The sequence below is a fragment of the Diadema setosum genome, chromosome 8 (genome assembly GCF_964275005.1).
Source record: "Diadema setosum chromosome 8, eeDiaSeto1, whole genome shotgun sequence".
NCBI lineage: Eukaryota > Metazoa > Echinodermata > Echinoidea > Diadematoida > Diadematidae > Diadema > Diadema setosum.
The window spans coordinates 31,978,405-32,004,635 of NC_092692.1; the positions used below are offsets into that span (position 1 = coordinate 31,978,405).

The 26,231-nt window shown below is 37.6% G+C and overlaps 1 protein-coding gene across 1 annotated transcript in view; it reads right to left on the bottom strand.

The window, feature by feature from the left end:
• Positions 1-24,373: 24,373 nt before the first annotated feature.
• Positions 24,374-26,231, bottom strand: part of LOC140232205 (uncharacterized) — a 28,787-nt gene continuing 26,929 nt past the window's right edge. The window contains exon 9 of the mRNA XM_072312342.1: positions 24,374-24,717. The gene's annotated coding sequence lies outside the window, so the exon portion shown is untranslated. The remainder of the gene's footprint in view (positions 24,718-26,231) is intronic.

Consider the following 26,231-nt stretch of genomic DNA (forward strand, 5'->3'; position numbering starts at 1 on the left):
TGCTTTAAAAAAAAAAAACATTTTTGACTTTGGTTTATTCCATATGCTTTTGGATACATACTCAACAAATAACTCTTTAGCAGTTTCCGATGACAACTAACAGAATGTAATCACTTAGGATTTCATAAACGCTAATCATTGCTGGAGCCCTGGAGGGCCTGTACCTTTTTAAGAGAGAAAGGAAATACTGTTACCACTTGCAATAATTGGGACACGTCAAGGCATATTACTCTTCATTTTCCTGGTAGAGCTATGTAATGTATAGTGTCCTTCATGGAGAAAGGGTCAAGACTTTACGGTGAACTGAGGCTGATTGAACTTTGTGTGAAGTTCCAATGTAGGGCCGATATCATACTATTATTGACTGGCGGCTTTCTGTATAAATACGCGTCTTTAAAATGAAAATTCCTTTCCGGTGGGAATCAACACGAAGTAAGTTTCAACTGAAATGAATACTGATTTTTTTTTTCCCCACTGAAATCATTGCAATGTGAATCGCCCTCTCCCATTTTTTTATTCTGCCATTTCCGTCGCCTTTATCTTTCTCTCTTCTTTTTTTTTCTTCATCTTTTCCTTCATCCCCCCTGTCACCCTTCCTTGCCTCTCTATCCCATGTCCTCCATTCCCTATTCCTCCGTTTTTACCCTCTTCCCATACATTGTATGCATTCTGTCTTTCTCTTTATACCCCCTACTTCTATTCCTGTTTACCGAGCACTGGCCACCATGAAGACAGCTTTACTCTTCACAACTGGTGTTTATTGTTGCAGTGCCGCATCAGACATTAAGTTTACGATTCTCGAAGGGAAGAATACCGCGCGCCATTAGAAGTCCACGCATAAAGAATATGAAAATGACTCAAAACTATTATTATCTTACTTACTTACAATTGGAAGAGTAAGGGATGGAGGGAGGGCAAGAACCAGTCGAAAGTTAGTCTTTATCTGGAGTGAGATTTATTGATAAAGATAGTCGACCTATAGTATTCAATGCAGACAATGAAGCCTTTCATATAAGCCGCAACAATTTGAGTCATACATTAATAGTAGTCTGATGCATATATATCATTTTTGATATACCGATCCCCGTAAACACAATACGATGTATCTTCGTATCAATTGTACCACGGGAATATACCAAGCAATACGATGTATCTTCGTACCCATGGGTGCACATGGTACCACTATACACTCTTAGAAAAAAAAGGTTCTTTTGAACACCACTAAATGGTTCTCAGCACTGTCACAATAGCGACACCCTTTTAGGTGCTCGTGAGAACCTTTTTTAAATAGTGCTTGTCGGCACCTTTTGCAAAAGGTGCCCATTAGAACCTTTTTCCCGATGAAATGGTGCTCGTGAGTACCATTTAAAAGGTGCCCACGGGCACCTTTTTGACTAAAGATGGGCACCTTTTTGACTCTTTTCAAAAGGTGCTCATGGGAACCATTTCATTGGAAAAGGTTCTAATGGGCACCAATGTTAAAAGGTGCTGACAGGCACCATTTAAAAAAGGTTCTCACAGGCTCCAAAAAAGGTGTCGCTATTGTGACAGTGCTGAGAACCATTTAATGGTGCTCAAAAGAACCTTTTTCTTTTTTCGTAGAATGTAGTATGTATGTGAATTGATGTCTGTGTATTTTTGGTGTGTTTCACATGCAGTGCTGGTAAGGTGCTTCACTGGCACCATTCTTAAAGGTACATTACCTATCTGCATTGAAAATGTGTATCACAAACTCATTTGAAATGAAATGAATTCATCTGAATTTCATCTCATCAGTCAAACATACGTTCAAAACATGTATAATTGCAATACATTAGCATGTCATACATTATCATTGACACTGGAAAAAAAAAGAGCAAGGATAACACACCCATGCACACACAGTTTTCCAAGCATGAATACATGTACATGACATTCACCAATGTTTTTTCATGAAACATTACTCAATAACTGAAAACCACAGAAATTTGCTCTTTCACAAATTCGCAGAAATGTATTTATTCACCTTCACTTTTACAATCTAAAGGTGAGGTTTGTATTTGTCATGTTATAATCAGTCAAATATTCTTAACAAAATATTTTCATTTGTTCGCTAATTTTTTTCCACAATATTTGTCATTTGTGTACCGAGCAGTTCTTGAAACTCCATCACACATCTCTGTACAGATGATATGAAATAGTAAGAGGTGCATCAGGCTTTTGAAATACATAACAAAATTTCTAATTCTCTGTGAAATAATTCCTGCATGGATGAGATACAGTAATTGTGTCAGTCTTAAGATAGGCAGAAGTCAAGTATTATTACTTAAGTAGTATGAGGAACTTTTTCCACATATTTGCTATAATATTTGTTCGGTGCTGTTGCTGTGTTTTTTTTTTTTTAAAGCATATTTGTCCTGGGATAAAAGCAACTACAAAGGGCAGGAAAACAATTTCATTAAACAGGACATATTGTATTGTCACAGAAAACATACATTATATTGCTGGTATGATACTTGGGATAGGATAGCTTTACACTTCTTCGCTTCACTTCACATTCATAACGTCGAGTACTTGAATTAACTTATCTTTGTTTGTATACGAGTGACTTTTTTTGTACACATGCAGATACTCTATATTTTTAATCACACTTAGTAACGTAAAGGCAATGTGTTCAGTTCAGTTCAATTTAATTTGATCAATTCAATTACTTCAATTCAACGTATACTGTAACATTGTGTGGGAAAATTGTGGCTCAACTAAAACAAACTCAATGTTACATTTACAAAAACGAGCAATGCGGTTGATTACAAACTCCCACTATTTATCTCTCTCCGATCCACTGTTTTCTCAGTTAATAACATAAAGGTCAGCGATATCCTTTAAAACAGCATTTTTTTTTTTTAATGACTACGTACGTTCAACCAACTTTCGTCCCTGTTCAGTGATTTTAATCCCCCCTTCCAATATTCATTCTTACCCAACTCCCGGTCATTTGATTTTCATCTTGAAAACCCACATCTCTATATATTTTTTTTGAAAGCCCAAAATCTTTTAAAACATAATGACCCCGATGTTTGGAATTTTCCCCGACAACCATAAACAATGTATTAATTTAGTATGAAAAAAAAAGATTCTTATGATGCTACCTCAATGTGATATCATTTTGAGCATGTTAATATTGACCTGTCTTTTTTTCTAGTCCCTGCTATCACTAATAAAGGGTCCAGAACTGAACGTATACAGCAAACAACACGGTCATTGTCACATGCCCACAGCTCATCTCCACACAATACTTCACATTTCTGCATAATGCATCGCTGCACTTAATTGTCTTCACCCCCCCCCCCCCCTCAGTGCAGGGATGCCAAGTTCCCCCCCCCCCCCCCGGCCTCCCACGGTAGGGAGCTTTTTCAATTTTTTAGCTCGATCAGGTGCAATTGGTAGCTCTGTCCGTGCTGTGGTGACTTGAGTACTGAGTATGTCGTATTACACTATTAATTCTAGCCAATCACTTCTGATATGAGGCCATTATACTCGTTACGTGTTTGCTTAATAAATATGGTCTCTTGTATAGTTGTTTATTTTACAATGGATACAATGGATTCTTATGTTTGCATGTACTGTATGCATAAGATAACCCCTCCTTGCATTTATTCTGCATTGTATCATGGAATAATGTCGGATGTTTTAATTATTCGTTTACCTGTTTCAACTGTCAGATTCAAATAACACTGTAGGCCTACTTGATTAGTTCATTTAATTGAGTTTGTATTACACCTATGTATAAAAAAAAATATGAACTAAAATCAATCAATCAGTCAATGAGTCAATCAAACAATGAATAAATGAACATTGAATCAATCAATCAAATTAATTAATCGATCACTTAACTCAATCGATCAAACAATTGTATTTATTTTTTTTCCATCGAACAACAAAAGGGGATAGTAAAAATACAAAGCATACATCAAATAAATCATAATCGTTAACGATTTGCAAGACATGCAAATTATAAAATCTAATACAAAATTAGATGAACAAATGAATAAAAACAATACATACTTTCCAATGGTGACAAATAACAAAAATAAACAAAAAAATTTTATGGGAAGAATCTGTGAATGGAAGTGTCGGAGAGTCATGTTACTGACATAAAAAACAAAACAAAACCGACCAGGTAGAGAATGATTCCTATTCATCTCGAGTCTCTTCTGGGTTTAAAAGAGGAAAGCGGAATTGACAGTTCAAAATTGGCCCCACATAATATATGTGTAAAAATTAAGATGACAGTTATTCTTATTTGAATTATCACCTACGTGTGTAACTACGAACATGACGGTAATTGGCATTATTCGCTACTTTCATGTGGTTTTCATAATGACTCTGTACGTACTCAGTACATGTATAAATGCATAGTCAACTGGACGCTCGATGATAATGCCACAATCATGAAAGGTTTATACATCCACACTCATTTATCAGAAATATACAGCATCATAAACATGTAAATAAGTTTTAAGACAGGCACGCCCTATACAGCTCTTTTCAAATTCAAATTCAAATGAATTTATTAAGAATTGTCTGCATTGAATATATATATATATATATATATATATATATATATATATATGTATATAACACAAATGAAATACAGACAGCTCTTCTTCTTTCAACACCTTAAAGGTAGGGAATCCCATTTGCACGCCTTAAATGAAGAGTTGTATAAATACAGTGGTATGTTGAAGAGAGTATCATTTTAGAAACTCCCATAAAGTATTGAAAGTGGAAGGTAACATTTAGTACATTTTTTTGACCGTTAGATTTTGAATTGAATTGTTTTCGGGGCTCACCGTAAATTCCAGTACATTACTAGGCTACCTTTGCAGACCCATGTACTGCATGTGTGTCCATCATGTATATTTTGTGAAGAAAGTTCATCAACACTTACAAACATTTCTATATACATTCTTGCCACACACTCTATATGTTAATACATCAGCTGTTGTACTTTTAGATTTGTGTTTATAGATCACAAATACAGAAGAATGCAACAAAAAGGCTTAAGTGTGGCTGACACACAGAACTACTGAGTAGTTGAGTTTTGTGCATTATTCAAATTTTAGATAACTGTTGACTTCCAAATTTCTAAGCAGTGGCCTAAGCAAGTCCCCTGAGGTTCATATTTAATGTTTTGCTGCATTTTGGGAGGTCTGTAAAAGGTATCCCCTACCTTTAAGGCATACAGTGTGTACATCCGAACATAATTGATATTCACGTGTACAATGAGCTGTTAACAGATCGGAGAAAAGAAGACATGCTGATTGGGAGCTACTCAGGATAGTGAAACAAATGATCTGACTGAATTGTGGTACACGGTGTACATGTATTGGGAATGTGAAGCAGAAGACTGTCGTCAACAATAATATGCATATAGCTTGAAGATACAACAGCCTTGAAGGAGAGAAAAAAAAAACGGGGAAAACGAGCCTTTCATAGATTATTCACTCCAGAGGCACAACAGCGGCACCTTTTAGTTCAATCTGCTCAAACGGAGAGACGTTGTGACTGCGTGCTTTTGGTAATTTGGGGTTGCGCTTTCTGTACCAGCAAACGATACAAACAACTAAAGAAATGAATGCTGCAACGGAAAACACTGCAATAAATATAGCTGTTGTGTGGTTCTGTTGGGGCATGATTGTGTCGTTCAGTTCAACAGTTGTGCTGTTCACTTTAGGCGTTGCCACAATTCCTGTAAGACAAAGACATACCACAAATTAGTTCACACAAACCACGTTATATGTAAACGAGAAGATTAGCAATGCATGAAGGAAAATTCATGTGTATCTTTATCAAAAATTTGACGATACCATAGGAACACTACATATTGTAGGCCTACTCTGCGTGAGATATCATAAAACAATCAAACACATAATTCCCAGGATTGCTAACTTTGCCTGCAGCGTCCATATACATGTACTCGTATTTTGTTTTGTCTTTATCGCCTTTACAATATTACTCCCGATCTTATTCCAGACCTAGAACCGAGAAATGGTGTAAAGGAGTTTATTCAATCAAACAACACGCAGCACCTCCTTTCAGTTCAAGCTGTAAGGAATCTATGTAGCATGTCTACTTATAAAATTGAACTGACGCAGCTACAATAAAGTGACGAAGAGCAATTTTTTTTTTTCAAACCATACGCAATCATGTTTGAAGGTCTTCAAATCTAAAAGGATAAACTGCAACTTTTGGTTGTCAAGATCCATTATGATAGTTGCCTTAGAGGCAAAAAAGATCATTATCAATCGCAGATTCAATTTGACTGCCCGTGAACATTTCATGCATGCTTCGTTCACACGATACTTTTAACCAAGTTTCTAATATTATTTCCAGAAGTAAATACTGGACAAGCAGCTAATTTTTTTTCTCTGATCTCTTGGTACCGTATTCTCAAAATTGTTTCTTAACCCTATAAAGCCCAAGGGGGGGCACATTGTGCCCCCCCACCATATTTTCGTTTGCGACTCCTACACCCTTTACTCGATTTCAACCAAATTTGGTGACTTTTCCTAAAATCTTATTGCGAACATTTTGATATATAATTTAGCTATGTCCAATATTGCTGGTTGCCATGGCAACCGTAAACTGACAACCATGTTCGTCAGATTTTGCATGATTTTCTGTTCCAATTTCAATTAGCAATATAATAATGGATGAAATGGGGGTTTTCTTGGCTGTAATTTGCTGAAGGACCAAAATGTGAAGCAATTATGGTTGTGAATTACCCTGAAATGGTCTTCTTATTATTTCCTTTATTTTTATATGACATAGGCATCAAACAATAGATATAATAGAAATAATAGAAAATACAGCATTTTCCAAAGACTACCCTTCTATTTTGTGTTATCTTGACACAAGCTTTGCCTGTAATATCATTTTTTTATCATATTATCAATCTGCAAACTCAAAATTTCAATATTTGGAAATATGAAATGTGATACCAATATAATGTACCCATTCCAAGCAATACGTCATAGGTTTCATATATTTCTTTATATTGTAATGAGTAGCGCCCCCACGTGTTGACCTAGAGAAATTTCAACTTTAACAAATAGTGAAGGTTGACTTGCTTTTCCTTTGTGGCAAATATGAAAATGATTGATATGAAATAAAAACATGTATACTGGGGATAAAGAAATAAAAAGAAAAAACATGATTTTAGCATATTTCCTATGTATTTCTTTATATTTTGGTAAATAGCGCCCTCAGTGGATGACCTTGAGAATTTTCAAATGTTGGGTCATGTAGAGTATGAGTTGCTCTACCCATGTGTCAAATATGACGGTCATACATCATATAATAAAGAAGTAATATAGGGGGGGCACAATGTGCCCCCCCTTGGGCCTGGGAGGGGTCAAAATAGCTTGGGCTTTATAGGGTTAATGCATGCTATATTACGATGGCTCATGAAAACTCTTCAGAACTAAGGTGTGATATGGGACGGTATGTCAAACATTGGGCACCATTTTCTTATGAATTTACCTGTCATTAGCTCAAAGGGAGTTGATGCTGAGGTAGAGGACTCTTTCTGTTCAGTCAGGGTTGTGTTGGAAGTTACATTTCTGTCCGTTGTGTTTGCTGGAAAATAATTATCAAGGTAGAATTAAAATTTCTATTTGATTAAAAACGAACAATGCCTAATACTACACAAATAATATCGGTGATTGTCTTCATATGATGTTACATATATTTCTCAATTTGAACACACATCTCTATAGGGATATTTCTTACAAGTTGGATAGTGAATCGATACTGTATACCATGTGTATACAGCTGGCTTTGCTAACCAATTACTTGCCACGTAAACTTTTCCTACTGCATTTGAGTACGTGAAGATATGGCTGTTGATTTCGAAAAAGAGAAATGTAACGATGATTTTGATAGGGAATGACTAAAAAGAGCTGCATCTGCATGATACCAAACAGGGGATGATTTTAGGTATTTCAAAATAGAATTCGGAGGTTAAACAATCCCTCATAACATCGACGGTCACATTTTCTTCCATGTTTTGGTGTACTTACCATCGATACACTGTCCAAACTTATCGACTCTTGAAGGGCAATCAATGAAATCCAGGGCCTGAGCAGTAATAGAAAGAGCACAAAATGCCAGAATTAAAAAAACAAACAAACATGCATTATTAAAATGTACATTGTATATATATTCAGGAGGTGTCGTGGCTCAGTGGACAAGACAAAGAACTAAAAATCACGGGGTCACTGGTTTTAACCTCGTGGCTATTGCGGTTGTGCCGAAGAGAGAACACGTTATCCTTATTCCATGATCGCTTGCAATCATTCATTGCCTCCTTGCAGCCACGTAGAGTAAATAAGAATTCTACTCTAGTCAATATCAAATATTTCAAGTTTTTAACAGAAACATGTCTACAAGGGATTAAACCGCATATTCATTTCACGTATTCTGTTCCAAATAAATAGAAACATGAACATAATTATGAGAATATTGCCGATATATCTGATTTTTCCTCTTAAATCTATGCTTAACGTCACAAGCAAAAGGGCATTAAATACATTTCTTACGTGAACAGCGGTCACAAGCAACACCGTGGCTATCACAGAGAACATGGCCATAGTACCTGAAGTCATGTCTGGAAGCGGATAAACATCTGAAATTGAACATGAATATACTTCATCAATCTAAGCATATTTGAAATTGAATATGGGATAACAATTAAAATTTGGGATAACAGAATTTCTTTGGGGAAACATACATGGAACAGATTGTTATATACATGTCACAGAGAATGTAGAACAAATCTTCAGAAAAGTAAAAGAGATCAACAGCAACAACAACACACTACTTTAAAATCAAGGGATGACAAAGTCTTGATACTATTCTGGCATACTTAAAACTCACCAATAATGGTTAAGAAGTGATAGAGATCATAAAAGTATTTCTTTTGAACGAAGAAACTGTAGAATTTACCATGGCTATAATTAATTCTAAAAAGGACAACTTCAATACAAGAATAAAGAGTGTTTGTCGGACAAAAATAATATGGGAGCTACACGTAATCGCAGAATTATAATAAGCAAAAACAAAAACTTAATAGCGACCCAATAATATCTGCGACGCCATAATCACAATTGCATATTGAAAGTTTAATCTTTTCATTCCATTTTTTTTTTCAAATAGGAATCGATGAGAGAGTTATATGACTACGTGATTGCGCGACTTTATATTCACTCAATGATGCGCTATAAACATGCAATTCGGTTGCTATTCAGAAGATACAGTATCATTATATCAATTTACTAAAGACTGCCATTCCAGTGATGTACGAAAATATTACAGGCGGAGGATGTACAGCCATTGTTCCATCGGGCGTCATTCAAGGGAACGATTTGGAGGCACTTCTCTCCTTCTCTCTCCTCTAACTGATATTGATATACGTATAATACGAGTACAGACAAAAGCTTAGCGGCGACAAGTAACGCCCTAACACGGTTAGATACCCGCTGACTCGCAAGCCCGGTGGCAAAACGTTTGCGCAGTGTCCAAGTTTTCTGTTTTTTCTTCTCTGATCGTGGCGGCACCGCGAAACTACAGGCAACAGTTGCAGGACCATTGCACCATTTGCTGTTCACACATGATTTACATGAAAATATGACAAAATTGATAGCTTATACTCACGCAAACTTGAGAGATAGGGAGAGGAAGGGGAAAGCACGTACGTGTTCAAAAGTAACTTCAGTTCTCGGTGAAGTGCCGGAGCAGTCGATCTCAAGCCCGGTTGGTATCGTGTTGCACACATGGAATGGGCGTGATTGCGCAATTATTGTGATACTTGAGACCATACATAGAGGACGCTAGACTAAATGACAAGATGGAAATTTGTAGCCGAATGCCGAATTATCGGACATGATTTTTTTTTTCACCCCGTCAATTATGAAGAACATATCAACTCAGTATGATTTCAGTCTGCGATATCTGCTTTCAGTCTCCTGACAAATTAGTTCTATTTGTAAACTTTAACTGTTTATTTGATTTGAAACAGTTCTCCAGCATTGTGGTACATTTCTCCTTATAGACCACTACGGGCGAAATTACCTCACAACCAAATCGAGGGCACATGCGTTTAAAATAATATACAGTCGGTCTATCTAACCTCTTTTATAGAAAATGTTTGTTTGTTTGTTTGTTTTTTATTGTTCCATATTCCAAATTTCAACAAATACATAAAACATAAACATCACAATACAAAAGCAGGGATAAATTGTCAACTACAGCTTATAAAACAATAAAACATGTGAAATATGAGGAATCTACATAGAAGCATTGCTTGAAGGGTGTAGATTCCCAGATGCGGATGTGAGATTATTTCTTACTTGGTATATGTACTTGTAATTAAAGGAATGACAATTTGTGAATTGGAGAAATGTAAACGCTGAAAAGTAAAAAAGGAAAAAAAAAACCAAAAAACAAAGAAAACAATGTCCGCGGCACAAGACTTCTTGAGAGTTGCGTGATCACCCGAGCGAGGTACAAGTCAGATGCAGTGTACAATAGCAGAGATACCAAATGTGTACAAAGGAAGTTCAGGAGATGATACAGAAATCACGAGTGAGGCACATGACGTATTGTTACATAATCGATATTGTCAGTAATGTGAAGTATAAACAGAGAATGTCTAGGATGATTGAAGAATAACTATAGATATGAATTCAGAAAAACTAAGTTTATGCTTAAATGAATTAAGAGACTGAGATTGGATTATTTCTCTATCCAACTCATTCCAAAATTTATGTCCTGTAGTGGTTATTGTTTTTGAAGAAGATGGACACGAGAAAGATGAAAAGAATATTTTTGTCTTGTAGAGTAAGAATGAACTTCAGTATTTTTGACAAACATCGAAGAAAACACATCAGGGAGACCACCTGAGTTTAATTGATACATAAATGTGAAGACAGTTAAGTGATATTTATGCAATCGTTTTTTTTTCCCCAAGGTAATGCTAGGGATTTTTGTGCATAGTTTCGTGCATAACTACAGACCTTACCATGATAGAATGGGTGCGACAGTATTGAATACAAGGTAGGGTCTCTTTCTCATAATGATAGTGTACTATCATGCATAATTACCTGCAATTTTCACAACTCGTCAGCTTTTATCAGTCATTGCCATTGCAATCCTTTCAGACATAGTGCTGCTAATTTTTAGCAGTATACTCTCCCTTTCCCTTCCTACCCCCCCCCCCCCTCTCTCTCTCTCGTTGTGTGATTGTATAGATGCGTTTTTTACATCGGAAACTCTGCATGCTACGTTGATTACCTTAATATGTCTTCGTTCTACTATCCCTCCTTTTTTTCAGTGCTGTCTCTAACTACCTTTCTGGAATGAAGATACAGATTGTTCTCCTCAGTTCTCATCTCATGTTGCTGTTCAAACGTCGTTTCTTTGTTCTCCTTCCCACATTCATTAAAGGACAAGTTCAACATTACATACATGACAATTGAGAGAAAACAGCAATTCCAGTAGAGCATATCAGTGAAAGTTTGAGGAAAATCAAACAATCCGTTTGAAAGTTATGCATTTTTGAAGTTTCAATGCCGTTATAGCTGGATAAGGATGAGAAGACTACCAGAGCTTGTGAAGTCATAGGTGTAGAAGGGTATAAAGAAAATATGAAGAAAATTCAACACATTTTCACTTTTCTTGCATAATAAAAAAGCATTCAACTTGCCTCTTTCAAAAGGCAGGGGGAATCACAAGTTGAGGGAATATGCATTTTTTTTTAGGTGATCCGAGTATCCTCTCGGATCACCTATTGTATCTGTACGGATTCTTTCTTCTTCTTCTTTATTTCTTTCTCCTCAAATATTGTGCAGCGGTTAACTAAAAAAGTCCTCTACCTATCACTTTCAAACTTATACCATATATGTATCATGTCTTAAGGACGACAGATCTAGTGTATCAATGTGATCAGTTAACCGTGACGTCATTATGACGTCATTATCTGAAATCACGTTTGCATCAATATCTCATTAATGGAACAGAATTTTTGAATGAAATTAAGATATCATATAGTTCAAGTCAAGGTCTATTGATATATTTCATAAAATTTAGTCACGTTCATAGTAAACGAGCGCGTACGAGCGCGTTGAAATTTAAACATGCTCTAATCAACCTCAAAATTGTTTTGCACACGTTTCAGACCATTTACAGTATTTACAGTACGTACGCGCGCGCGCATATACGCACGCATAGCTCATATGCAATAGAAATTTCCCGTTTTATCGCACGGATCGAATGTCTGAAATCCCAAGGAATATTTCTACCAAGTTTCAAGTCGATCCAACTCAATATGACGTCATACGGGCCAATCAAAGTTGAAATTCCGCGCGCGCGTCAATGGCGATATACAGTGCAACTATGCCAAAAAACCGCCAATTTTAAATCCGATTTTACTCGTCAGAATGGACGGTGACCCCCCATTTTCTTTACATATTTTGAAAGTTGATTAGTTGTACATGTCATTTCATGGGGTGGCCATGCTGGCAAAATGATTAAAAGATATCATATTTATTAAGTTTAAAAAAGTAAATTTTCAAAATAACGTCATCAAATTTCAAGTTCACTCGAGCGTATCTCATTTTTCCTTTGTCGATTGTCACCCAGATTTCAGTATGTTGTAGCTTATTTAATGTTCTTTCAAACGTAAATTTGCAAAAGTTTGATTGGATGTCTGCATCACCTCGTAAAAATTGATTGAAAGTAGTCTTGTCAAATTTGACCAGTTTCCGTGTTATCTCTATGGGAGTGCAGTTTTTCTGGAAATGAAAATTGACATGATTTTCTTTTTCGAGCACTAGCTCACTTATATTTCGGTGAATTTCTCCCAGATTTTAATATGTTGTAGCTGAGAATTTGGGCTATCGTAAATGTGCCCTTTATTTTTTCGTGCGTTATCGGGATCACGTCCAAAAACTTGGTTGAAATTAAAGCTCATCTTTGATGTATTTCCATATTCCTTTCTTTTTGCAACTTTCTTTGCAATAACTCAAGAAAAACAAGCCCTATCAGCCCTATATTTTGCGCATGTATAGTTCATGTCACGTACATTATTTCATAAACTAACAACTACTTGATCGGACACCATCTTGGGCATGTAAATTAGGGTCAAAGGTCAAAAAAAATTTTATCCTGTATCTTGGTGAATTATACATGTCCTATCTTGACCGTATTTTGCACACGTAAAAATCATGTTACAAGGATCATTTCACAAAATAACCACTTTTTGCTCAGATGCCATCTTGTCTGTGCAGATCGGGGTCAAAGGTCATATGTACTTCTTTCTGTATCTTCGTTATGACGTGTTATCTCTATGGGAGGGAATTTTTCTAGATGTGAAAATTGACATGATTGTCTTTATCGAGCACTAGCTCACTTACCCTTCGGTGAATTTCTCTCAGATTTTAATATGTTGTAGCTGAGACTTTGCGCTATCGTAACGTACCCTTCGTTTTTTCATACGAACATGTTTAGTTCATGTACTGCAGTACTGTTTAAGAAATTGAAAATTTTGAAAATTGATCAAATTGTGCAATTACAAGTGGCTACATTTATGTTTTCATACTTTAAAGGTGTCTTACCTGTCACGTTCCATAATTCGTTTACCCCAAATAGTGCAATCCATGCCTACAACACTAGACGTGCCAACGAGATATGTTTACCTTTTTACAGATATAAGTTCTCAAAGACTACAATTAGATACACTGGAGCAAAATGCTGGAATGAGTTGCCAATTATTATTAAAGAGAGTCCAACACTGTCATCTTTTAAACGTAAATACAAAATGTTTTTAATCCAAAGTGCAATTGAGTAATTATTGAAATAATTTTGCCATTTTCCCCTTTCTTACTGTTGTGATGTTTCTTTGTTGTTTTTGTTCCTTTGATGTAAATTGGGTCCTATTTATTGTTGTAAGGGAATCGGCCACGATAGGCTTTATACGGCCTTTACTGATCCCTCACGTGCTATGTTTGTATACATTTTTCTCTTTTGTTTTATTGTGAACGTGATGTTTTCTTTTTAGCATGTGAAATAAATTTGAATTTGAATTTGAATTGATTAAAAATCTTGGTTGTAATTAAAGCTTATCTTCGATGTATTCAGATATTTCTTTCTTTCTGCAACTTTCTTTGCAATAACTCAAGAAAAACACCCCCTATCACTCCCATATTTTGCACATGTTTAGTTCATGTCACGTACATTATTTCATGAAATAACAACTACTTGATTGGACAATATCTTGGGTATGTAAATAAGGGTCAAAGGTCATAAATGTTGCATTTTGCATCTTGATGAATACCTGTCCTATCTTTGCCATATTTTGCACACGTATATAGACGATGTCGCAAGAATCATTTCACAAAATAACCACTTTTTCCTCAGATGCCATCTTGGGAGTGTAAAGGTGGGGGTCAAAGGTCATATGTATTCGTTGCTGTATCTTCGTTATTCAGTGTATACAGAATTTGGTACCAAACATGGCAGATATGACCCCCTTTTCTAAATGAGAATCCAGACATCACACGGCCAATGTCTCTAAACACATATGAAACTTGTATGGTCATGCCTATTGCGATCAGGACTCGAATCATTGATAAAAAAAAAAAATCGGATCACCTTAATTTGTCAGTGATGACAAATTACAATCTCTAGTTTCAAATTAGATTTTGTGGAATTCTCCGTATATTTTCTTTATATCGTTCTACGCATGTGACACCATCAACTGTAGTAGTCTTCTTATGCAGCAGTGACTGCACAGACACTTTAAAAATTCATTACTTTTGAACGGAATGTTCAATTTTCCTCAAACGTCCACTGATGTGGTCCATGTATACTGCTGCATTATCTCAGTCCACATGTAATATTATGAAGGTGAACTTGTCTTTTGAGCTAAACCAAATGTCTTTCTTCCCACCTAGCTGCCACTATATTAGTATCACGTGCAATCCCCTTTATATCTATCTACCCAACAGGCCCAAGTGCGACTTTCCAGGGTTGGATGTACGAGTACGAGACTGTCATCCGGTCTTTCTACGCCATCCTTGCCCTCATCACCGTGGCCGACGTGATGCAGTTGCGATGTCGTTGACCAACACCGCCACCATTCACGCGTTAGTCCCCGGGCGGAGCCGTGAGTATGGCCATATGGGTGGCCGTGGCAGCGCGCATTTGGCAACGCCTTACGCCATTTAGCATGTCTAGTGAGGGTGTTTAAATCAATATTTTTCCCCTGTATTTTTTTTTTTTGAAGTTCCATTTCGTTTATTGATGTGCATTACACTTGGAGGTAGAAATGTACAAACAAACATGATGAACGTAACATATCAAGTCAACGAAGACAATAAACAGAAGTGAAAGAAATAAAAACAATGACTTCCTGCTCTTGCAATCAGACATGTATGATAAACATATTGACTGAAATATTCCTTTACGGATATTGTACGAACATACATATCGCACACCCGTGCGCGCACACACACACAATAAAATCTATTGCTTACTTTAAACGTGCTTCTACATCGTTCAATTCTCTTGCTTTCGACCGTTTCCATTTTCTCGCTTAAAGCAAATTGCGTAATGTTGCATACCTAAAAATGTATATTTAGTATACTATTATTGTAATTCAAGAGGAAAGAAAAGAAGTAATACAACTATCCGTTTCCTATCCGTTCCAGAATCATTCCCGAGACCACCTTCATCAACCTGTCCTCAACGAAGTGGTCGCGTTGCACCGTGGATATCGTAGTTGAAGACTTCTCTTGCAATTACTGAAGATACAAGACCCTTGTCAAAAGCTGCCAATTAATTACAGAATACCCACTTGTCTTGACAGATATTCTAGAGAAAGATACGATCACTAATCAGATGTCTCTTACGGCCGCACTATCCTCCTCGTGTTGAAATGATTATTACTGGATGTATACGTAAGACGAAAAGAGATGGAGACTAAGATAAAAAACACCAGATCAGAGTTAAACTTCATTTATTGGAGAAACTCTTCCATAATTATAATGCCTAAGTGCCAATCAAGCAGCGAATTTAATTGTGTGTTTGTTACACATCAACTACAACACTACCAGACTGATCTTCTTGTAAATATCCTTATTGTTGACGTCGTTAAAATGAACCTCAATCTTCCGTTTGTTGCAGGTGCGCCGCAACGTTGGGGAAAGGCGTCTCGAATCATCAGCGGGATCTCGGAGCTCTCGTTCGCCTTTCGTCTCGGCGGCCTTTTCAAGAGCCGCAGCCACGAACTCCTCGTGATCGCCGGGACGGCTGGATATCTCATCTGCTTCCTTGCCGACGCTCTTGTCCTCCGGCCGGAGCCCGGCAGGGTTCATGGCAGTTCATAGCAGATCCTACACGGTGGGTCGTGTAGCTGTTCTGCTCTCCACTTATTAGCCACAGAAAATTATATTGTATAAATATACTAAACCTTGAATGAGACAAAGGAAAGCAATCTCCATTCCTGGGAACGCTATTTTGTAGATATTCATCTGTGCACTGGTAACGCAGAACTTGCCCTTGGTGAAACTATCTCACGGTTAAGTTACATGTTTTAACCTTAACAAGGCCGGGCTATTTCGGTAGATGATAAAGCCGGGCGGGGGAGCCTCCAAGGCCCCCCCTCCGGCCGTCCACCGCGCGATCGCGACGAAAATTAGCACGCACGATGCCTGTGATGGAGTCTAAAAGACTGTAAAGTTGATTTTTCAAACAATTATCATTTATGCTAACTTATGCATAATGATGCATGAATATCAGACTTTTCGCTATAAATCCCTGAATAAGCTCGAAAAAGGCATTTTTTTTGGGGGGGGGGTGTAAATATTCTTTTTAGGGTCTTCTGCGAATGTAGATGAAAAATTGTGGCATCAGAAAAATTTCTTTAAGTATTTTATTGTTTTTTGTATTTCTTATGTATTTTCTTGTTTTTCCGACTTTTTGTTTATTAATGTTTTTTCGCTTTAATTTGTCCGCGTCAATGTTCTGAACATGTAAATGTGTTATTAATTGATTTTCATCAATAAAACCCCCAAATAATCATGCGGCTTTTATGAAATTTGACTGTAAGCAGTTTGCATTGAAATTGTGCAAGAATTCACGTTTTTGAGCAATTTTTGGTCTGACATGCATGTACATAATATTGGCGTGCCCGGGCGTCGCAATTGGCAATTTGGTGTCAAAAGTTGCGGGAGAATCGGATTAAAAAAAGTCATGTTACATCGCGGCGCTAGCTTTTTGCGATGCCGATACATCGCGCGGAATGTAGGGGGGGGGGGGGGGGGGCTCGAGCCCCCCCCCCCCCTCCCCCCCCCCCCCTCGTCCTAGTTAGGGTTAATCAAATCGTCTGTATGCATGAACCTCAATAATTACCTGAAACATAATCTGGATGGCAAGAGTCTGTTGAAGCCCACAGATGTTCAGAATAATGATCGTCACATGATAATGCTTTGTGAAAGATAAAACGTGACTGTATCTTTTACACAGTCGTAGTGTTGTGCCATTAGCACTCAACCATGAAAAACGAACGATACATCCTATGGATTAGTTATCTTTTTAATTTTTTTTTTTTTCGATAACGAAAGTATTTTCTCGTTCTCTTTTCAGGGATGTGCTCTAACATGGAATGTGGTGGCGCCGCGGTTGAGCTCCGAGGAGCACCCCGAGGATCTTGCCAGTCTGCCTGCCTGCTAGTGATTTCCTGCCTGTGTGTCTCCGTCTACAGCGCTCCCGCGTGCATTCTTCTCCTCCGCTCTTATGTTTTATCGTCGCGGCTGTGATGTTGATCGTGTATCTGGTAAGGAGGGCAATTTCGCTTCGGAAGGTTGATGAGGAATGATGGTACTGGCAACATCAAGTACAATTGTATTTATTCGTATAATTTCGGTATAGCAAGTGTTGGCTTATACAATGAAGTCTTTAATATAGGCCAATTCGCATTAAGCGGTGGTTCAAATGACCCCGAATTCAAACCATCGTAACAAAACAGTCGTAAAGCTAGATGTAAACCACTTGCGTAGTCGAACTTGCTAATGCAAATCATTTTTTTTAGCAAAAAAAAAAATGAATGTGAACGTTTAGAATGGTCTGTTACTGCAATGTAAAAAAAAAAAAAAAAAAAAAAAACACTTAAGGGCTGTCCATGACGATGCTAAAATCAAGTTACTGTGTGTCCCATAGTGTTGTTTTTCTCTTTTGACCTTTATCTCCTCATGTGGAGAATGTAACTCCGAACTGGATTATTCCCTGTGCATCATTTCTGTAGTCTTTCTACAATGAAGATGCTATGACATAAAGATTCAAAAGACGTTGGTTGAATTAAGGCAAAGAACGCTCATTCAAGATGGTGGGGAAAATAAACTAACTTAACGGGGAATTAACCCTGCTCTTTACAACCACACGTATTTCTTTGCCGGTGCGGGATTTTGTCTGCTAGAGCTTGCCAAAGTTATGGTCCCAATTCCAGGTTAAGAATGATTATAGGCTTCCACAATTATCTGCCGTTATTGTCTTGTTGTTAAACGATTGTTTTCCTTGATTTCCGTCCTCCCTCCCACCACCATGAATATACAGGCAAAACGAGAAAACGAGGAAGAAAAAAAAAAAAAAAAACCAGGAGTACGACACGTATTCAGGGGTCAGAAACGGGAAAGGACGCTCCGTAGACGAGGCACACATCCACAGACTAACACATGTGATTTGATAGCCCTCCCAATTAGTTCAATAACGGAAAGGGACAGCTTCATAGGCTTATGTGGATAGTGAACACAAGAGGGCGACATAAAAGGATACGGACATAGCCCGTTCCACACAGGAACCTGCTGGCCTGCGTACTAAGCCTATGGGAATTTCAGAATTCAGTATGGAATCGGATAGAAGGCTCTGATACGGACACATAAAAAAGACAATAGCATTGTCTACTGATTATTGACTGTCATTGACAATTTCTGCGAACAGGTTGCCCGACGGTCATCACATAGCGGAGTAAACATGTTCCATTCTTGGACCACCGAACAATGGGTACAGATTGAAATGGTGGGGGGGGGGGGGAGCGCAACTAGCAAAATTTGACTAGCCACTTTGACGTTAAGGTGCCAGTTTGTCACCCGTGTTATGCTGGATTATACTGATAGATACACCAGAGTACAAAGAACTTCCTGCATACTTAAACAATGTGCTGGACAGTGGAATAACTTTAGTGAAAAGGAGTGTTAGCAAAATATTGCACGTTGCAGTTTTAAAAAAAAAAAAAATGGTCCATATGTTGCCAAATGCTCCGTACGTCCGGCGGAGGCCATTTATACTTCTCTCAGCCGGTCCATAAACTTTTTTTTTTCTGCCAAGGACCATTCTTTTTATTAAACAACGATATCAAGATAATATGAAGAATATTCAACATAGTTTCTATTTTTTAAGCATAATGAAAGAGTACTTTACTTAGGTCTGTCAAAGAGTAACGGAAATATTGCCTTTAAGGGAACCCAAACCCAAAGAGCAATGTGGATTGAGTGACAGCAGCAACATTAGTAGAGCACATCAGTGAAAGTTTGAGGAAACTCGGACAATCGATGCAAAAGTTATGAATTTTTAAAATTTTAGTGTTGGATCCGCTGGATGAGGAGTCTACTACAGGTTATGACGTATGTGTGGACAACAATATACAGAAAACATAAAGGGAATTCCACAAAAATTCATTTTTCATGAAAATTACACATTCCATCAACTTGATACTGACATATCTTACGGGTACAATGACTCCCCCTGTTTTTTGAAAGCGGTTAGTCAAGTGCTCTTTCATTATGCTATAAAAGTGAATTTTTGTGGAACTTTCTTTATATTTTCTTTATAAAGTTGTCCGCACACACATCATAACCTCTAGTAGTCTCCTCATCAACACCAAAACTTTAACAATTCATAACTTTTGCATCGATTGTCCGATTTTCTTCAAACTTTCACTGATGTGCTCTACTAATGTTGCTGCTTTCACTCAATCCACATTGCTCTTTGAGTTTCGGTTCCCTTTATTAACATGTCAGTAACAGGTCGAAGGAATAATACGTACTTTTCAATAAAAATGAAATTTTGTGGACTTTTCTATTACATCATGTTTTGTTTATTTCGTTGTAACATGCATGACGTCATGAACTGTATAGTCTTCACATCCAGCGATATCGGCACCAAAAAGATTCACAACTTTTCAATGGATTGTCCGATTTTCTTCAAACCTCGCTGATGTGTTCGAATATTAATTTTCTCAATTCACACATACTTGGGTTTCATTCTCCTCTTATGGGGAACACTTTAAAGGGACTGTACAGTACTGGTTGAGGTGGGGATTCATGTTTTGATCATTCCTAAGTGAGATCATGAAAAGCCTCTTATGAAATATGAAAGAGCATATAATTTTAAGAAGGATTCAACGTTTATTTGATGAAAATTGGTTTTCAAATGGCTGAGATATCCAAAAAAGTGCTAATAATAAAAGGCGACATGCCACAACGTTATTAGGATCTCTTTGTTTCACCTTGTTTTTGGATATGTCAGCCATTTCAAAACCGATTTTCATCGAATAAACGTTTGATACCCCTTAGAACTGCATGCTCTTTGACATCTCATAGAGTGGTTTCTGAATATCCCGCAAACCATTAAAAGCTAAATCCTCACCTCGACCAAAACTGTACACACCCTTTAACTCTGCATGTGAGTACATGCGCGGTAGGGATTATATAATAATAATAATAATAATAATAGTGGCTACTTGTATAGCGCACAGGTCCACTTTTCAGTGCTCATGGCGCTTCAAAAATGAAAAAATATCATATATTTACATGCATATACATATTCAAACATTTCAACAAAGAAAAAAAATGGTAAACAAAAGCAAATATATACCAAATAAAGAATACAACATATATCAATAAAAAATACAATATTAATGACATACAGCAATTACAGTCCTCAGTATGAAAGGAACAGATAAGTTTTAAGTTTGGATTTGAATGACTCTGTAGATGACAGTTCCCTTAACTGAAGAGGTAACTGATTCCACAATTTTGGTCCCATAACGGAAAAAGCACGATCACCATACCCATGTTTTACTCTGGGTGTTTGGAGTAAGAATGCATCTGATGATGAACGTAGCCTTCGTGTCGGATTGTATTTTTGAACAGAATTACTTATGTATATTGGGGAAAAAGAATGAACTGAATGATGTACTAATAACAGAATCTTGAAAATAATCCTTTTTTCTACAGGTAACCAATGTAAGGAACGGAGAACTGGTGACATGGAATCAAACTTATTAGTAAAAGTTAACAATCGGGCAGCAGAATTTTGCAACCGTTGAAGTTTTGTGACATCTTTTTTTGAAAGATTACACAACAATGAATTCGAAAAATCCAACCGAGAAGAAATCAAAGCATGAATAAGTATCTCAGCTGCAGATTTAGACAAATATTTCCTTATGAAACTTAAATTACGCAACTGATATCGAACATTCGGCTGAATATGAGTTACATGACTTCGAAATGACATTTCCTGATCAAATATGACACCTAAATTACGGGCTGTTTTCGACGGAGTAATGCAAGTGCTACCGATGTTGACATGACATGACTGATAATCAACTTTGCTTAACATATGCTTTGATCCCAATAACAGAAACTCAGATTTATCATCATATTGTACAATATGGGGTAGTACGCTGAATATATCATATACATATACCTGGGCATGGTATAATATCCATGGCTTCTTGCTGTATGAAAGATCAACAATGATCTTTCTCCGTTACCGATGCATTTTTTTTTTTTTTTTTTACTGCAGTTGGTCTGCAACTTAAGATGCAATATCATATCAGATCTCGCCATGAACGAGTTGTTCTTTATGTTTACTTTGAATCGTGTATGTTGATTAGTAGACTGGTTTAGGTGTGAGTATTAGATATTAGGTATGAGTTAGGTATGAAAAGGAAAACAATTTTCAGTGAGGTGTAGGTATGCATAATGCGAAGTATGGGTCTGCATGCCTGCGTAACGGAAAGGCACGCTTTATGCGTACTACTTACTCTATTAACAAAGGAAGATAATGTGTGTTATATTCCACATACTAAGAATGTTGCAATAGGATTGGTTCAGAGCTGATCACGTGATGAAGCGTAGTTTTGCCCATCACATCCACTGATCACATCACATGAGAAGAAAAGTTCGTTACATTCTATATAGTCCCTTTTGTTTTGCTGATCTCCACACAGTCCACACAGTCCTAACGCAAGATGAGTATGGTTGGGTGTCCATAATATCGGACACCTAACGTTTTTCTATCAATAGAAACGTGAAAAATCTCACAATTTGCCTGAAATTTTACTCACATGTGGAGAAAATACTCCGGATTCACAAGCGCGCACTGAAAATGCGATCTGAGGTACGCGCTCTAGATGGCGGCTTCGAACGCGTGGGGTGTCATTTTTTCCGCACTCAGTTGCCCGGCTCATATCGACCGACCACCCCGCCCTCTATTGACAATACGTATAAAGCGTACTTAAACGCGTTTTTTCGACAAGCTGCTGTTTTTTTCTAGTCGTAATTTTTTCCCCAATAATATTTGAATATATTTTGAATCCTTCGATATTACTTTTGAAGGACTGTTTGATGAATTTGACTTGATTTTCATTAGGAAACTTTTCATCGTAATTGAAATAAATTAGATGAGTCGGTTTGTTTTTTCACGGTATTCATTTCTCGTTTCTGCATCAACTCGTACGGTCGTAGCGCAAGCGGGCGACAAAATGTTTATGTCATGTGTATGTGTAACGTACTGTGCACGATCGTACAAGCGGCGGTGACAATTTTGCGGTCAAAATCGTCAAATTTATTACGGAAGGATACGCCTCTACATCTAACAACGAGTCAGCAAAGGTAGGCCTAGTTATATGTAGTTACACGATAAACCTTATTCGATTTTGCTAAATTTCGGTAATTTAGAGGGAATACTTAGTTGTTTTCGCCACATTTTACTCGGTAGCGTAGCCCAGTGAAGAATCGAACACCGTTGCGCGTAGTCCCATGCGTACATTTTCTTTCTGTACGCGCAATGCCATTATAATGCGCGGCCGGTCGTTATGGACCCGGTCGGTGGGTTGGACCCCTACCATACTAGTACGCGCGAAATAAATGTGCGTTGCACTGTGGACTATCATGTGACCTAGGTCACTTGATAGTACACAGTGCAACGCACTTTCACTTCGGTGCCGCGCGGTGCGCGCAGCAAATTCATTGTTTTGTCATCTACGCGCACACGTAGCCTAAGCCCTACGGATACCTAAAGACAGCTAAAACGGTTTCAGATGTGGAATAAAATGGCAATTTCTAGGACCCTAGATGTGGAATATAAAGCAAATAATCAACTTTTAGTTTCAGGCAATGAGACAAACTATCACTTCCTCGGCGATCTGAATGTGTACGCTATCTTTTCTCAGCTGCGCTTTGGAAAGATAGCTACATCCAGATCGCTTCGGAAGTGATAGTTTGTCCCATCACCATCACCAACGTTGATTATTTTGCTTAATATTCAATTGAGCAGGCCTACCTCTAACGTGCTAAATGTTATTGGTATCATAAGGTGCTTTTATATCCAGGGAAAACTCGAATGATAACAAAGGAAGATAATAAAAGTAATTTCTACAAAGTACACAGTTTTTGTGTCATTTTTTTTTTCACAATTCGTGTGAATAAACTGCAGTGGTGCCAGTGCGTGGCTTCTTGTTCGTGAGCTCGTGTGCATTATTGTGTGCAGTATTGAGTATACAATACACATGCATGAACATGATATACACGTAGCAAGTGTAAATGTGTAAAATAATTTTTTGTGTTGTTTTTGTGCTTATGTACATGTCTGTGATATCGCTTTCAGTCTATCGAAGAGCAAGCCAATCTACGTTTGGCTTTTTGTTCTGCTTTACCGTTGCCGTACACTTACAGACACACCTGTTTTAGCCTGATAACCATCACCCAAACTCACGCAACTGCATTTGTTTTCTTGTACATTAATATTGTGGAGGATTTGAAACTACCCAATATATTTAAACATATTCTTTCGTGTCTAACCTCCAAAAATTATAAGTAATCGGTTGGGACAACACAAATATCAACAAATGTAAACAAAGGAATTAATCAAATAATCGATTATGTTCTTTTATTATTAAAAGAATAAAATATCAGATTCTCCTGTGGATTTCTAAACCTAAACTTGAAATTATATATGTTTGTAAACAATGACAAAAATGAGTACTTGAGATTCAAAAATATCTAAGAGACCACGTTTTACACTCTCTGAGAACTTCAATATACACTCATCTAATTAAAATCTAACGGAGATCACTTTACACTGTAGGAATGCTCTAATAATAACCCCTAAAAATAAGGCAATTAAATGTTAATATTTTACAATGGAAAATATTATTAAATAGATCTATATACGAACGGGTGGTCAGGAGAGATCAGGCTTTGATGAGAAATTAGTGTCCTTGGAATAACTACGTTGCAGGTAGGAGACAGTGCACAGTGATAAACGGTAGCGATCCGGCAACGATGCAACAGGTAGCGATGTAACAGTAGAAATAGCGATAGCGATGTAACAGTTCTAGGAGATGAGAAGCCAAGGAAAACAAGGTAGTGATGAGGGAGCCCTCAGAAAGAGTCAGGAAACGATGAGATGAGAAACGATGAGATGAGATGAGATGATATGAGATGAGGTGAGATGAGATGTCGCAGAAGAGATGAGATGAGATGCAATGAGATGTTGCAGAAGAGATGAGATGAGATGCGATGAGATGTTGCAGAAGAGATGAGATGAGATGTTGCAGAAGAGATGAGATGAGATGAGATGTTGCAGAAGAGATGAGATGTTGCCAGACAGATCAAAGAAATCGCGTGATGATGAACAACAAAGTCCGAAATGAAAGTGTCTCTGAAGGAAAAATCGGTGGCAAGCTCTCTTCGTAATAAATAAAAATATCGGGAAATAATAGGATCATCTCCTGACTTGTGAATTGTCTAGTAAGTAAGTCGGCAAGTGAGTGAGTAAGTATCTATCTACCAAATATATCTTTCAAAAATGTCTGCAAGACAAGTTGCGTTGGTAGAATCCCACGTCTTAGCAACGAGATAACAATAGCCATGTCTACACCTATCCAAAAACTTGTAGTTATACTAACTACGAGCGCAAAAATGCGTTCCCCTAACCACGACAAAACTTCGATGCCGTTCACACCTACATGCAGTTAGCAAAACCTCGAGGTAAAGATAACTACGATAGAAAATAAAGGGCGCCTAGTTTGCACATAGGGTTGCACACTATTGTGGAAAAAACTGAGCGTCGTGGTTAACAAAACTCCGTTCACATCTGTCATAGTTTAAGCGCGCTGCCACAGCGCGCTTAAACTACGCGCTTAAACCACGACAACACCCTAAGAAATCTTGTGGTGTTGTCGTGGTGTCTTCGCCTTAAGGTTTTGTCGTGGTTTTCTAAACTACATGCGTCTACATCTACGCTAACTTGGAGTTTAGTGCCTCGTAGTTTACAAAACCTCGAGGTTTAGAAAACCTTAAGGTAAAGGGACCTAGGTGTGAACCTCACTAATGCTAAAAAATTGAGCGCGACGCGCTCAGAAAACGCACAAAGAGGCGCACCTCAAATAGCGCAGCGCTCGTTATCACTCAATAATAATAGAATACGCACTTATTTACAGGCACATCACATAAGTAATAGTCAATACATTAAATGTGCATAGACTGTGGCTAAGAAGTAGGTCACAATAAGAACATGCTACATTAAATGTACATAGACTGTGGCTAAGAAGTAGGTCACAATAAGGACATGTACATAGACTGTGGCTAAGAAGTAGGTCACAATAAGAACATTGCTACAATATATTATAAAATGGGTTCAAGAATGTAGCCAATAGGAAGCTCTGAAATGAGACACACCTCCTTCCTTTACTTCAGTACTATTGCACTGCCTGTAATCCTATGGTAGATTGCCGATCGTCTGTGCGCGCGGCGGCTCCTTTGATGAATTGCATGCATACGCGTACGCGCTGTCAATCCTGTAAACAACTTCTAGTTCGGGCTGCCGGCCTGTCTTCCCTTGTGCAT